At 40.9% G+C, this 16,062-nt stretch overlaps 1 long non-coding RNA gene across 1 annotated transcript in view; it reads left to right on the top strand.

Moving 5' to 3' along the window:
• Window positions 1-3,916: 3,916 nt before the first annotated feature.
• LOC138445943 (uncharacterized) overlaps window positions 3,917-16,062 on the top strand; it is a 28,289-nt gene continuing 16,143 nt past the window's right edge. The window contains exon 1 of the long non-coding RNA XR_011259058.1: window positions 3,917-4,134. This is a non-coding gene — a long non-coding RNA (uncharacterized lncRNA). The remainder of the gene's footprint in view (window positions 4,135-16,062) is intronic.

The following is a 16,062-nucleotide window of genomic DNA, read 5'->3' as shown; positions in this document are numbered from 1 at the left end:
TGTTGCTGTTCAGTCCCTAAGTCATGTTCGCCTCTTTGAGACCCCATGGACTGCAGCATGCCAAGCTTCCCTATCCTTCATTATCTCCCAGAATTTGCTCAAATTCATGTCCATTGAGTCAGTGATGCCATCCAACCACCTCAGCCTCTGTCACCCCCTTCTCCTCCTGCCCTCCATCTTTCCCAGCATCAAGGTCTTTACTGATGAGTTGGCTCTTCACATCTGGTGGCCACAGTATTGGAGTTTCAGTTTCAGCATCAGTCCTTCCAATGAACCTCTCTAAAGGAAGCTATGTCTAACCTTGGGCCTTCAGGCATGTCCTTTGGATGCTCATCCTTCCCTCCTTCCTCCCCCCTCTGCTGTCCCCTTGCCTAGCTGTCTCCTCTTCCAACTCTTTCCTTAATCTTGACTCTGGTATTTCTTCTTAATACACCCATGTATTGCTATGTCAGAGTGTGTTTCATACCACCCATCTTTTTCACTAGTTTGTAAACTGGATCCGCAGATTTGTCCAACATAGGGGCCCTAGCACATAACCTGTAGCATCCAGTCCACACTGGATGCAGACAGACTCTTGGTTTATGAAGGAATGAGTTTAGGATGAGAGATTTCAACCTTTGGCTCTGTAAACCTAAGAAGCTAGATAAAGTTTTTTGTTATTTTTTTTTTTTAAGACATTATATTGCTGGAGATTCCTTAAATCTCCTTTCTTCCCCACCCAGTCGTTTTTCCAGTTTACTTATGGCCAGGTTCCACCACTCACCCTAGGAACATTAAGACAACAAACACCTTTTAGATACACTGGTGGCACTAGTGGAAAAGAATCTGCCTGCCAGTGCTGGAGACATAAGAGACACGTATTTGATCCTTAGGTTGGGAAGACCCCCCCTGGAGAAGGGAATGGCAACCCACTCCAGTATTTTTGCCTATAGAATCCCATGGACAGAGGAGCCTGGTGGGCTACAGTCCACAGAATTCCAAAGAGTTGGACATGACTGAAGGGACTTATCGTGCCCATGAACAAGCAATTAGGATGCAAAGTATTCCATTTGATGGCCTAGAGAGATGAGATAGTGTGATTGGGACCCACCAAACCAACACAAACCCTGCCCTCTACAAACTTGACCTTCAGTGCCCCTTTGTAAACCTGAACCAGAGGGTTAGTCTTAAGCGGCTCTGTTTGGTTTTATTTTCACCCCCTAAATTAGGATACTTTAAAAATTATTGTTATTACATTAATCACTTTCTTTTTCTTTCTGCATTTTTTTGGTAACTTTTCTGAATGTTTTCCCTTTAAAAATTTTAAGCTATTTCTAACTTCTCCTTCTCTGAATGTAACAGAGATAAAAAGAAAATCAAAACCAACTAATTCAAAATGGTCATCAAATTCTTTAAAAAACCTCTTAATGGGGGAGAGCCTCTGAGCTGAAAAAAGAGCATAGGAACCATATGGCTTACTCAACAACTTTATCTAGTAAACAGTGAAATGAAAGGAAAAAGGGAGTTAGTGACTTGCCCAAAGACACTTAACCAGTTGAGCACAAGAGTTGTATTGGGTCCTAAGTCCCCCAAATGCCAGTCTTGGCAATCTCTTTTTCCTTGAAGATTCTCTACTTGGGCCCACAGCTAATACATTTCTGTTTATGGAGAAGGAAATGACAACCTACGTCAGTATTCTTGCCTGGGAAATCCCATGGACAGAGGACACTGGCTGGCTACTGTCCATGGGGTCACAAAAGAGTCAGATACCACTTAACCGCGAAATAAAACCATGCTAAAAATAGTTTCAAGAAAAAAGGGTATTTTCTTACCTCCATTGTTGGTTTAAAAAATAAAAATCATTAAAAAAGAGAAAGTTAGTATGCCCAAACATTGCTAATAAAAGACAAGCTAACTAAAAGTTATTAAATATTCAGGGCTTCTCTGGGAGAGAAACATCATGTATTGGTGTCTAATTTAAAATTGCTTTGAATTTTTAATTTTTCAAATTGTATATTAATTTAAAAATTTTAAGTTGTCTAATTTAAAATTGTTTTGATAAAATGATTTATCAAAAATCATTTGACTTTGGTTGGCCGTTTATAGTTCACGTCAAAGTTGATTTTCCCCAATTTTGTGATCTAGATTATTTCCCACACGGAGCAAGTAATACATTTGAACTTTTAAAAGAGAATATATACATATATATGTCATATATACATAGTTAACTATACTTAACACACTGGGCAGAAAGAAGCCACGTGGTCGACCACGCTCAGAGCTCAGACATCGCTTCCGATGTGTTGCCCCCGAGAAAGTAAGAAAGGTCGCCAAGGCACTCCAGGCTCGCGGATACTAGCAGCCCGGAGCTGGACAGAGCACTGTTCCTCTGGGGCTTTTCTTCAAAGAGTGAAATGATGCACAAAGGGAAAACTAGGGCCTTGCCTGCGCGGGGAGCAGGGCCTTCTACGAAACCCGGAGGCACGCCTGTCTCTGGCGCCTGGCGAGAGACAACTTCCAGGAACCGGTCCTTGGCAGGAGTCTTCGGAGAGTCGGCTTGGCCTGACCTTTGGGCGCCCGCTCTGAGCTTCGGGGCTAGGGCTGCGGCAGGGGGTCAGGGCGCTCCCACCGCCCGGATGCAGGCACCTGCCTGCGCGTCTGCCTCGAGGATGGGGCGTTTTAGGAGCCTGGACCCCCGGCCTCCAGTTTCTCACTGCCCCGCGCGACGCCCGTAAGAGACAGCCCCGGTTCTGTCTGTCCTTGAGTCTCCGGAGTGTGGGCAGTGCCCTGGTCAGAGACGGATGGTCTTGAGTTACAACAAACATCAAACCCTCGGGTTTCACTGATGAACACGGACCTTCGACTTTACCGAAGGAGGAAAACTGCGCATGGAGATCCATTTCCTTTTGAGAGTTATTTATAGATTATTGAGGCAGCTCCCCTTGTATACCAGAAACTCTATTATGTACTGTAGTTTAAGAAAGATGAAATTAGCCTCATATCCGGGGACAGTTTGCTTTTAGTAAACTTTTAGAAACGTTAGCTTTTTAGATGTTGAGTGCCAAGTGAGGGGCGGACGCAGGCGAGAGGGGAAGTGGGGAAAAGAGGTGGGGAGAGGAGAGGGCTTCAGGGGGTTAGAAGGAGAGGAAAGAGAAAAGAGAGTGTTGGAGGGGAGGTGGGTGAGAGAGAGGGAGGGGAGATGGCGAAGGAGGAAGGAGAGGGAAAAGGGGGAGAAGGGTAAAAGCGCGGGGCGGGGGAAGGACCTAGAAAGCGCCTAGGAGCGGGTTCGAGGGGAGATAGGTGGGGAGAGAGAGAGGCCTAATTTGTGGGCCTCTCCTCAGTGCCCTCTACCTCTAGGAAAAGTCTCTCAGCTCCCCAGAGACGCTCCCGGGATGCCTCCCCGTCTTGCCAAGCGCCGTCCGGCCGTGTGACCGCGCTCACTCCGCGGCCAGCAGCGCGCCTGCCTCGCGCTGTCCAACCTGCACGGAACAGGGGGCCCGACGCCTTCCGCCTGAACCAAGGGGTCGCTGCCTCGACGGCCGTCCTCCCGCGCGCAGGCCGGAAGCCAGGTGAGGGCGGCCCGAGCGAGGCCCCGCGCGCCCAGACCGTCGGTCCGGGAGGGAGGCTCCTGCGGTGCGGGCCCAGCTCCCGGAGAAAAGACGCGAAGCGGGAGGCTGGGGGCCCTCGAGGGACTCTCCTCGGTTGTCGCTCGTTTGTGCTACTCCTGCGCGTCTTACGCGCTGAGGAGCGCAGTGGGGGGCCGTGAGAAGGGAACGCGCCCGGCCGGACCCTCCAGGAGGTGGCTGGAAAGGAGAAGAACGGAGACTCGGGCGAGGATGGTGACTGCTCGCGGCAGCCAGGGCTCGCTCGCGCCTTACGCGGGGAGCAAGGGGCGGCCCGGAGCCGCCGGCCCGGATGGGAGGCTGGCGCGCGGCCCAGTCAGGATGGGAGCGCGGGGCCGGACGCGGACAGACTGACCCGGGTCCCGCGTCCGGGGCGTCCGGTGTGGCCCGCGTGGGGGCAAACCCTGGGCGGCGGCCTGACGTGGGCGCGCAGTCGAGGCCGCCCCATCCTGGAGACTCGCCCTAGACGGAGCCGAGGCCTGACGGGATCACTGGGATGCAGACCAGAGTTCGGGCCCTGTTCCGTCTCCCGGTGGGCGCCCGCGTTTTCCTGCCTTCTGTGCGCAGCGGGGTCGGAGGGCTTGGGGCTGGCCGGCGGGAGGAGGGCGGCGGAGCCAGGGAGGCAGCCCGGCCCAGGGCCTCCACCCTCGCGGCCCTTCACGGCCGGCAGGAGGCGCTGTGCGGACGACGTAGAATTCAAAGATTTTCCGGATGGCGTTTTCGCATCTAGGACGGGAGTCCTGTAGTTGAGGGACCTGTCTAGACCAGTCCCGCCTTCATCCTCTTCCTCTCCTCTTTAAAGTGTGTGTGTGTGTGTGTGTGTGTGTGTTGGGAGGGACTTAGAAGAGTGAAATGTCAGCGAAAGAGATCTTAAGTAGAAAATCTTAATTCAGATTCGCTGACGGTTTTAAAGGAAGATGTAAGGCAGAAATTCTGATTCTTGACTATTTGCAAGGGCTCGCCTATCACTGTCATTTGTTAAAGATCGACAAATGAATCTAACACTCTTTTTTAAGACATACTCATTCGTAGGGTTTGGTTCAAATTTTTTTCTAGAAATAGGGGTTTGCTCAAAAACTATTTCTGCTTATTGCTATCTGTAAGCTCACATATCAGTAACAGGAACAAGGAGAACTAACTCTAATATATAATTAAAATTTCAATATGATTATAAAAATATTGTGTTTGGGATGGTCTTTATCAAACTGTAAGAATCCTATTATTTGCAAATGTGTCATGGTCTGTGAATCATTAGTGAATCCACTGGAACTGGAGCAGTTGTGCGAAAATGAAATGTGTTATTGAATTTATCATCATACTTAAGTGTAGGACCAAATCATATCAGTGAGTAATCTTTGGAAAACTCCCATCAGAAATAAAAGGAAATTCCTGAACTCGTTGTGTTTATGGCCAATGTAAATTCTTGAGTTCTGTATAGATGGTAGGGCTATGAAAAGATTGAATGGCACTACCTTAATCTGTGTATATTTTCAGTCTCATAGAGATCTGCCTGTTGGTAGATACTGGCACTCCTGAACTTTGGTTTTTGAAGTGATTTTATGCTGTTTTGGAAATTATTCAGCAGTGATTATAAATATAAAATGACTAAAATGTGCAGACTATAACGAGACATTTTATTCTGTTAATGACTAGTCTAATATATGGAAGAACTAATTTCCAAACAACGCCTCTATTTTAAAAAAATTATCATTTATTTTACATAGTGTGATCTGAAAGTGAACCTGTTCTAGTAACTATTTCAGGACCTCGAGATATTAGACTTAAAACCTGCATGCATTTTTGGGAAAAGAAAGAGTTTATGGTTTAAACAGATGATAATTGAACTTGACCAGAAGGAACCCTTCTGGCTTCCCTGGTGGCTCAGTGGTAATCCGACACTCCAGGAGACACCGGTTTGATCCCTGGGTTGGGAAGATCCCCTGAAGAAGGAAATGGCAACCCACTTCAGTATTCTTCTCTGGGAAAATCCCATGGTCAGAGAACCCTGGTGGGCTACAGTCCACGGGGTCACAAAAGAGTCAGACATGACTTAGCGACTAAACAACAACAGATCCTTCAAGGTTTTGCTTACAATTTAGTTTCAACCTGATATGCAAGTTTCTGATAGTGTGATTCTATGTCTTCTTTGAATATGTATATAAAGTAGTTGAATAGAATGGTTTATTTTTTATTTGATAAAGATTACGTTAGTTAAGTAGGTAGTAAAATTACATGGGAAGTTAAATATATATAATAACTACATTACCTTACCTTTGTGTAGTATTTTGTATCTTATAAAGTGCTTTAAGTTATGTTTATCTCATTTGATTTTCACAATAAGTCTTCTGAAGTAGATACCATTGTGTTGGTTCTGTCACTGGGGGATCAGGCAGACAGTGGTGACCTCAAGTTCACACAGCCAGTCTGTAGCAGAGGAAAGAGTCAAACTCCAGATATAGGTAGACATTTCTTTTTATGTATATTTGCTTTTAAAATGGTAGATTTTCAACATATGTTTTTAGACTTTTAATCAAAGTTTCTTTCAAATTACTCAATCTAGATTACTGGATGATCTATTTTACTCCACTAAAGACAACATGGAGGTGCGAATGATTGAAATGTATCAAAAATTTTGCTTCCAACACTTAGGTTAACCAGCACCTAAATATGTTCTATGTTAAATTGGCGCAATTATACAATATGCCTCCTGCTATTTTTGTGTTTCATTGGTTTTATATGTCAGAATATTATTTTTGTTTATTATTTAGGATATATATCCCACTGGACTACAAATTTCATTCATGCAGAAAATGTATTTATCTATCTTGTTAATAGATGTATCCTTAGTACCTTACATGTGCTAGGAATATACTGGATATAATAAATACACCATAAATAGTGTATTTATGTAATCCTCCACCTCATCTCTTTGGAAATTCAATCCATCCTTCAATTTCAGACAGGAAATTCAGCCTGTCAGATGCCTCTTCCTCTGTGAAGTTCTCTGATCACTCCCATCTGTAAATTCTCCTGGTGCTTTGTATTTCTCTCATTATTTACAGCTTTTGTTTATTCCAGTTGCTTCCTGTTTGTGTACATTTTTTTAAATTTACCTCTTAGACTTTAAGCTTCTTGTGGGTAGAGACAACTTACCTAGCATGATGTCTTGTATTCCATTATTGTTAACTAAATGAATAAAACCAAAACTGTATACATGTCCTATTTAATATGAGCTTATGCAACTTGATTATAAGTTTTTTGGTAAAATTTATAAGCAAATATATATTTGCCCTAACAAAATGAGTGGCATGCTCAGTATTGGTCATGATCATTTTTATTAGAGGTAGTTCTATCCTAAAGGAGATCAGTCCTGAGTGTTCATTGGAAGGACTGATGTTGAAGTTGAAACTCCAAAACTCTGGCCAGCTGATGTGAAGAGCTGACTCATTTGAAAAGACCCTGATGTTGGGAAAGATTGAGGGCAGGAGGAGAAGGGGATGACAGAGGATGAGATGGTTGGATGGCATCACTGACTCAATTTACATGAGTTTGGGTAGGCTCCAGGAGTTGGTGATAGACAGGGAGGCCTGGTGTGCTGCGGTTTATGGGGTCGCAAAGAGTCGGACACTACTGAGTGACTGAACTGAACAGTTTTTTTTTAACCTCATGATATATTAATAGCATTATATTTACTGAAACTTTGAACATTAGCCTTATACTTAGAACAAAAGTTATAGGGATTTTCAGTATAGCTTTTTATGGCTAACAGAATTTATTTACCAAATTACATACTATTACTTCTCTAGACTGTAAGATATGTGATATAACAATACCCAATACCATTGCATATATTTTCCAGAGATGAAAGACTGATTAACATTCTGTGTTACTACAATTTTCTAGGTTTTTTTTAACACTAGGAAAAATTAGTACTTGAATGGCAAGTTTTAAAAAAAAACACCTGAATCATAAGCCACTATTCTTTATTTTTTTTACTCCTAGAACATGATTTGAGGCAAAAGGAGCTTCTTAAGTTTATTTATTTGGCTTCCAAAATTATGAATGATTTTGTCCCAATGGCAGAATAGGATTGGATCTCAGTGGAAAATTCTTGCTCTTCACTCCAGTAATTTCATATATGCAGTACTACAAGAAGTGTGCTAGGGATAGATATACTTACTGACTGAAGTTTATGCCATACCCTTGCAGAATGAGCTGGCTCTTCTACACTTGATCTTAGCCAGAAGGCTGAGAATCGATGCCATAGTATTCTATAGTAAATTTGTTGGGACATTTAATTCTTACATCTAATTCAATTAACTCCCCCATGCAACTTGAGTAATCAGCAACCAGTAATATCTTGATTTTCAAACTGTCCTTAACACTTGGTGTTCCTGAAGCAAATGAATGGATTTTGAGCAGAGAATGCAGAAGCAAAGTTGTGATATATATAGTTTTGAAGTGGAAGTTTGGTGGGGATGGGGAGGGGGGTTGATGGTTTTTCTAGTCTAAGTACAAATTGAGAATCCTTAAAAACTGTAATATGATATATTTAGCTTCCCAGGTGGCACTAATGGTAAAGAACCTACTGGCCAGTGCAGGAGACACAAAAGACACGGGTTCTATCCCTGGGTCAGAAAGATCCCCCTGGAGGATGGCATGGGAACCTACTCCAGTATTCTTGCCTGGAGAATTCTATGGACAGAGGAGCCTGGCAGGCTAGAGTCCACAGGGTTGCAAAGAGATGTACATGACTGAGGTGACTTAGCACACATGTTTGTGGCTAAAATTGTGCTGCTTTTTAAAAGACTGAAGTATGGTTGATTTGAATGTTGTGTTAGTTTCAGGTGTACAGCAAAGTGATTCAGTTATACATATATATCTATTTCAGGTTATTTTCCCTTATAGGTTATTACAAAATATTGAGTATAGTTCCCTGCTTTATTTGTTGGTACTTCTTTCTTTAAAAGGAAACAAACAAACAAACAAACCCTGTGCAGCTCAAAATTTAAAGTTGTAATCCTAAAATGTCTTTTATTTTGGTTAATTTAACTAAATGAAAGCAACTTTTAGAGCTTTTTACCTTAAACTTTGGAATGTAATATATTTTGGCCAGGTGATCTGAAATAGAAAACAGATAAAGATGACTTAGTGGTTAGTGAAACACCAGTCTGAAGCAGACAGCTTACTTCCCAGCCCCGCCCCCCCCAACCCCTGCCTCTTCATTTCCCCTGGACCAGCTGTTAATGTTTAACCTTCATTTACTACTTCAAGAGTCATATTTACACTTCTCCAGCAACTCTTTATCCATATGTTCCTTGGCCTTATACATTATATAAGGCTCTTTTAGGGCAACTTCCTAATCTTCTCATTAAGAAAATGTCACACTTACCCCAAATAACCCTATAGAAGATGTCAGATGGTATCACTACTAAAATGACCCCATGGAAGATGTCATCTGATATCAGTTACAGGCTTCCTTTCATTTTTGCCAGTAACAGTCTGCTAGGTTGTTATCCCCAAATTTAGACAGCTTGAATATTTCCTTTTCTTTATTCAATTGATAGAAAAAAATCTAAAAATACTTCACAATTCACCTGATACCAGATAATGAATTCAGCTTCTTTAAGAGGATCATGATACAAAGATAATTTTCCTTTGTCAAATCAATTGTCTTATTTGAAACAAGTGTTCATTATTTGGTTTGTAAATTTCAAACTGGAATGTTATTGCCTTAAGACTGTAGGGGATGTGACCAGAAAGACTGGAATGGACTTTACCTCTTATCTGATAACTTGCTTTTTCCTAGTTCTTCATTATGTGCCAGATATTGAAGAATTGACAAGTAAGGCTTGGGAAGTTTTTTTTTTTAATGAACAAATCATTTTTATTAGTTTGCCTTGGCCACTTAAGATGGTTATATATTGGAGAAGAAAATAGGTCAATAAATTTTCAAATGGTTCTGTCTAGATTTGGTTGTTGGTTATTAATAGTAATCAGTTCAGTGAAGTTGGACTAAGATTCTTATATTAAAAACTTTGCTGGGAGAAGTATCAATAACCTCAGATACACAGCTGACACCATTGTTATGGCAGAAAGCAAAGAAGAACTGAAGAGCCTCTTGATGAAAGTGAAAGAGGAGACTGAAAAAGTTGGTTTAAAACTCAGCATTTGGAAAACTAAGATCATGGCATCCAGTCCCATCACTTCATGGCAAATAGATGGAGGAACAATGGAAATAGTGAGAGACTTTATTTTTTTGGTCTCCAAAATCACTGCAGACGGTGATTGCAGCCATGAAATTAAAAGATCTTGCTCCTTGGAAGAAAAGTTATGACCAACCTAGACCGCGTATTAAAAAGCAGAGACATTACTTTACCAACAAAGGTCCATCTAGTCAAAGCTATGGTTTTTCCAGTAGTCACATATGGGTGTGAGAGTTGGACTGTAAAGAAAGCTGAGTGCCAAAGAACTGATGCTTTTGAACTGTTGGAGAAGACTCTTGAGAGTCCCTTGGAAAGCAAGATGATCAAACCAGTCAATCCTAAAGGAAGTCAACCCTGAATATTCATTGGAAGGACTGATGCTGAAGCTGAATACTTTGGCCACATGATGCGAAGACCTGACTCATTGGAAAAGACCCTGATGTTGGGAAAGATTGATAGTGGGAGGAGAAGGGGACAACAGAGGATGAGATGGTTGGATGGAATCACCGATGCGATGGACATGAGTTTGAGTAGGCTCTTGGAGTTGGTGATGGACAGGGAGCTCTGGTGTGCTGCAGTCCACGGGTTCACAGGGAGTCGGACATGACTGAGTGACTGAACTGAACTGAATAATGTACTGATTATCTAATTGAACTTTAGCCCTTCAGTATCACTAGGCTCAAGGGTTCATCTGTAAAATAGATATAATCATATTTGTCACCTTTGATGGTTCTTTAACATTTTGGTTTGAAAGATTCCAGATAAATTCTATCATAAAAATAAGTTTAATATATTACAACCAACATTAGATCACTGATATCTTTGGCATTGCTTAGAGATTTACAAATGTGTGATCTGAGTGAATGAGTCTCATTCCTGTCTGATTTATTCTTGGCTCAAGAAACTACTGACTTTTACCAGAATCTACCACTCCTGCCTCTTGAGAAATCTGTATGCAGGTCAGGAAGCAGCAGTTAGAACTGGACATGGAACAACAGACTGGTTCCAAATAGGAAAAGGAGTACGTCAAGGCTGTATATTGTCACCCTGCTTATTTAACTTCTATGCAGGGTACATCATGAGAAATGCTGGACTGGAAGAAACACAAGCTGGAATCAAGATTGCTGGGAGAAATATCAATAGCCTCAGATATGCAGATGACACCACCCTTATGGCAGAAAGTGAAGAGGAACTAAAACGCCTCTTGATGAAAGTGAAAGTGGAAAGTGAAAAAGTTGGCTTAAAGCTCAGCATTCAGAAAACGAAGATCATGGCATCCGGTCCCATCACTTCATGGGAAATAGATGGGGAAACAGTGGAAACAGTGTCAGACTTTATTTTTGGGGGGCTCCAGAATCACTGCAGATGGTGACTGTAGCCATGAAATTAAAAGACGATTACTCCTTGGAAGAAAAGTTGTGACCAACCTAGGTAGCATATTCAAAAGCAGAGACGTTACTTTGCTGACTAAGTTCCATCTAGTCAAGGCTATGGTTTTTCCTGTGATCATGTATGGACGTGAGAGTTGGACTGTGAAGAAAGCTGAATGCCGGAGAATTGATGCTTTTGAACTGTGGTGTTGGAGAAGACTCTTGAGAGTCCCTTGGACTGCAAGGAGATCCAACCAGTCCATTCTGAAGATCAGCCCTGGGATTTCTTTGGAAGGAATGATGCTAAAGCTGAAACTCCAGTACTTTGGCCACCTCATGCGAAGAGTTGACTCATTGGAAAAGACTCTGGTGGTGGGAGGGATTGGGGGAAGGAGGAGAAGGAGACGACAGAGGATGAGATGGCTGGATGGCATCACTGACTCGATGGACATGAGTCTGAGTGAACTCCGGGAGTTGGTGATGGACAGGGAGGCCTGGCGTGCTGCGATTCATGGGGTCGCAAAGAGTCGGACACGACTGAGCAACTGAAATGAATTGAACTGAACTGAACCACTCCTTTCGAAGTAGACCCAACTGACCAAGAAAAAGTTGAATTCAAACTTCATTTTGTCAAAAATAATTTCCTCTTTACACAGGATTAGGCTGTCCCATCTAGGGGAGTTCTGTGTAGTGATATGGTGCTGATTCTCAGTTTGACTCATCTTCATTTTTAAGTCTGTAGAGTCATCCCTATGCTTGTCTATTTCTGGCATCAGTGTGAATGAAACTTTGCCTGAAAATCCATATATCTGAAGCAAAAGTTACAGTGATTTTCTATCTAATCTTTTGTGACTAATAGAGTTCTCATACTAAATTACACGGTACTTCCTCTCCAGACTATAAATCATTATGCCAACTTTGAAAGTTGAGAGATATTGACAGCTCTAGTTAAAATAAATTACAATCATCACATTTCAACTTACTGCTCTCAATTTTGACATCCTTATTGCCCGAATCAGTAATTTTGGCACCAGTTCCAAGCTTGCATTTTAACATTTGTTTTATGCTTTGTTCTCACTGAGATTGTAATGCTTCTGAAGATGGGTTCTAGGTGTTATAAGATTTATTTTTTAATGCTTCACAACACTTGAGTATAGTTTTGGCATGTGGTATGCACTCGATGAAGATTTCTTCAAATAAACATGAACTGTTTTATTGAGCATTGTGTACTTTTCTAGAAGTACAAAGAATTAAAAGACACGATTTCTGCCTTTGTGATACCTACATTGATACTAAGGTTCACATAGTTTATTAGATTACAGTCTTTTATGTGTAATTCTGAAATCCCAGAAAACTTAAATTTTGTTATTTTCTGTATCATATTTGGCAGTAAAATCTAAGTCAAGATTAACTCATTTGGTTAATGGTTAATTCAAGTCAGAAAACCTGACTTGAACTGATGTGAAGCCTTTTTATATTCTTCATTTATTTCACTTAAAAGTAATATTCATAAAAAGAGGAATATTCTTATATTTAACTTCATATATATTAATTATTTTAATTACATTGGGTATGTTTTACATATATTTTTGAAATCTGAAAAATTCTGACTTCCAAAATGTATCTGACCTCAAGATTTTTGGGAATTGCAGATCTGTGTAACATACAAAAATTGGAACTTCCCTGGCAGTCCAGTAGTTAACTCTTTTCCTTCCAATGTCAGGGGTGTGGGTTCCATCCCTGATTGAGTATGCTAAGATCCCACATGCCTTGAGGTAAAAAAAAAAAAAAAGCATAAAATAAAAGCTCTATTGTAACAAACTCAGTAAAGACTTTAAAAAAGTTTCACATCATAAAAAATTAAAAAAATACAAAAAGTTAAATGATAAAATATTTAAGTAACACTGATAATAGGAGAAATATCTCAAACTATTACTTGGAAAGATGCCTCAAACTTGGTGTCTTTCTTGGGTGTCCCTGCAAATGGGCAGGTACTCAGTCTTGGATCCTATGGGCCAGAGGCAGATGATGTGGGAGTGTTTTCCTGACATGTTCAGGCATAAGAAGAACCAGAGGATCTGTGCAAACCAAATTCTTTAGAAAGCAGTGAGGATCGGAACCAGGAAAACAGAGTTCAGTCATCAAGTGGGTAAGAGATAGCCTGAAAAAAGGAGCCAGAAAGCCACTGGACTAGCAGGAGAAATAAAGGGTAAGGTCAGAGCCGTGGACAGTTGCAACAACCCAGGTGATAAAGCTGCACTTTTACACTGTGTAAGTGGATGGCTTTGATAGTTAGAGTTGGGATGGTCTGGTACAGACAATTGTTGCTTGGATCTGAAAGGGGCCTTCAAAGCTCGTTTACTCCTGTACCCTCTCCCTATTTGAAACACCAGTAACTGAAGCTGTACAATTATTTTTCAAACATCTAGTTAGTGGTTGAGCCACAACACAAAACCAGGCTTCATACTGCCTATCTAGTACTCTTACTACCAAAGAGAGATAATATTTCAATCTGAAGTGGTCACGAATGATTCTTTGGAGGATATGAGATTTAAATTGAATTACTATAGTAGTTTCAGTTCAGTTCAGTTCAGTTCAGTCGCTCAGTCGTGTCCGACTCTTTGCAACCCCATGAATCGCAGCATGCCAGGCCTCCCTGTCCATCACCAACTCCCGGAGTTCACTCAGACTCATGTCCATCGAGTCAGTGATGCCATCCAGCCATCTCATCCTCTGTCGTCTCCTTCTCCTCCTTCCCCCAATCCCTCCCACCACCAGAGTCTTTTCCAATGAGTCAACTCTTCGCATGAGGTGGCCAAAGTACTGTAGCTTCAGCTTTAGCATCATTCTTTCCAAAGAAATCCCAGGGCTGATCTCCTTCAGAATGGACTGGTTGGATCTCCTTGCAGTCCAAGGGACTCTCAAGAGTCTTCTCCAACACCACAGTTGAAAAGCATCAATTCTTCGGCGTTGAGCCTTCTTCACAGTCCAACTCTCACATCCATACATGATCACAGGAAAAACCATAGCCTTGACTAGATGGACCTTAGTCGGCAAAGTAACGTCTCTGCTTTTGAATATGCTACCTAGGTTGGTCACAACTTTTCTTCCAAGGAGTAATCGTCTTTTAATTTCATGGCTACAGTCACCATCTGCAGTGATTTTGGAGCCCCAAAAAATAAAGTCTGACACTATTTCCACTGTTTCCCCATCTTTACTAAAACTTAATTCCGTGTAAATCTATGAATGTATTTTTGTGTATATTTTTATTTTTTAAAGTACCTTGATACCAAGGACTGTCTTAATTTTTTAAATCCTTAGATGACTTAGGAAGTATTTTCCGAATAGAATAGAATTCAAAAAAAAAGTGAAGTGGAGGCAGACTGAAAATAAGTGTGTGTTACAGAGGAAAGAATACTGCTGAGTACTGTAAGACCTGAGTCCTAGTCCAGCCCTGCACAGGTTATCTGCATAACCTCTCTGAGATCTTATTTTCCCCTTGAGAAAGGGTAAGATCAAGTGACCTTTACACACTCTTATTCTGTAATTTAAGTCTGTGTCTGTATTTGCTAAGACAAAATAATTGCTATAATGCATACTGGGTTTAATTGTTTAAGTATTCCAAAGGCATAGATCATATGGGTTTAGATTTTCTGGGAACTTTCAATGGAGACAGATCTGTCAGTATATCTGGAACATCAGTTCAGTTGTTTTGGTAAAGTGAAAGTATAAAATAAATAACAACAATGCATTCAACAGTAGTCATTTAGCATTCACTATGTGTATGCAAAGCATTGAATAAGACGTGTTATCTGACTTCAAGCTGTTTAGGATTTAGTCAGAGTTTACTTTAAATAAATTAAAAAAGTAAGTAAACGTAACAAGCTCAGTGAAGCTCAGATATGTTTAGCTGGAATGAATCAGCCTCTAAAAAGTGTGGTATGACTGGCTGGTCAACCTTTTGTTGGAACTGTTTAAATTACTTAGCATTTCATAATGTAAATATTTTGATACTGTGTACTCCTTGATTAATATGAAAGTGGTTTACCATCTTTGAGGAAACTTATAATTCTTAAAAATCAACTCAGAGTATAATGTTTCTGAGTATCATCAGGGATAATATAACTATATCCCCAAACCCCCTCTTCTTAGTCCCAAGCATGTTAGAGAAGTATCATATTCATTTCATTTTATGTTGTATTAACTAATGGTAAAAATATTTGGTTGGAACTGCATAGCATTGTGATTGACTGGGGAACATTTTAATAAAGGAGATCTAAATAAAGATAACATTTTTCAAAAGAAGGATATTGCTTGTGCTTGACTACCTCTTTGGTAAGACATTTATTCAGTCATGTCAGTTACTGTAGACTAGAACATTTGAAGTTACCAGCTCGTGAACATCTTTATGGGATGAACTATTTTGTGAAACTTTCTTGCAGATATTTTCCTAAACAAAGGTGTTTTTTTTTTCCCCTCAAACTTTTGACAGTATGAAAAAATTTTACACTGTGGCTCAGTGCACACACATATGTAGGTAACTGAAACAAAACTTTCATGAAACAATACTTACCTTACTATGTGCTGTACAGTGAGTTTTAAGATTCTGTCCTAATCATTGTATCCTTTTGAAATAGTTGGTCTGAAACCCACTAAATTGATTCAAAACTCCTGAAAGGTCATAACCTGCAGTTTGAAAGGCTTGAGCTAATCTCTGTTTTGAGAGCAGTTACTGTGTTCTTTCTTTTTAACTTTGTTATTCCCCAGTGCCTAGATATGTGCTTAGCATATAGATGGTACACAAATAGTTTATTGAATGCTTTGTTCCCAGTCTAGTTTCAGACATGTTACGGTATCAGTGAGGTTTGTCTGTAACAATTATAC

Source organism: Ovis canadensis, chromosome 9, assembly GCF_042477335.2.
Source record: "Ovis canadensis isolate MfBH-ARS-UI-01 breed Bighorn chromosome 9, ARS-UI_OviCan_v2, whole genome shotgun sequence".
Lineage (NCBI taxonomy): Eukaryota > Metazoa > Chordata > Mammalia > Artiodactyla > Bovidae > Ovis > Ovis canadensis.
Note: the sequence above shows the minus strand (reverse complement) of the source record. Positions and strands in the feature narration are given on the sequence as shown.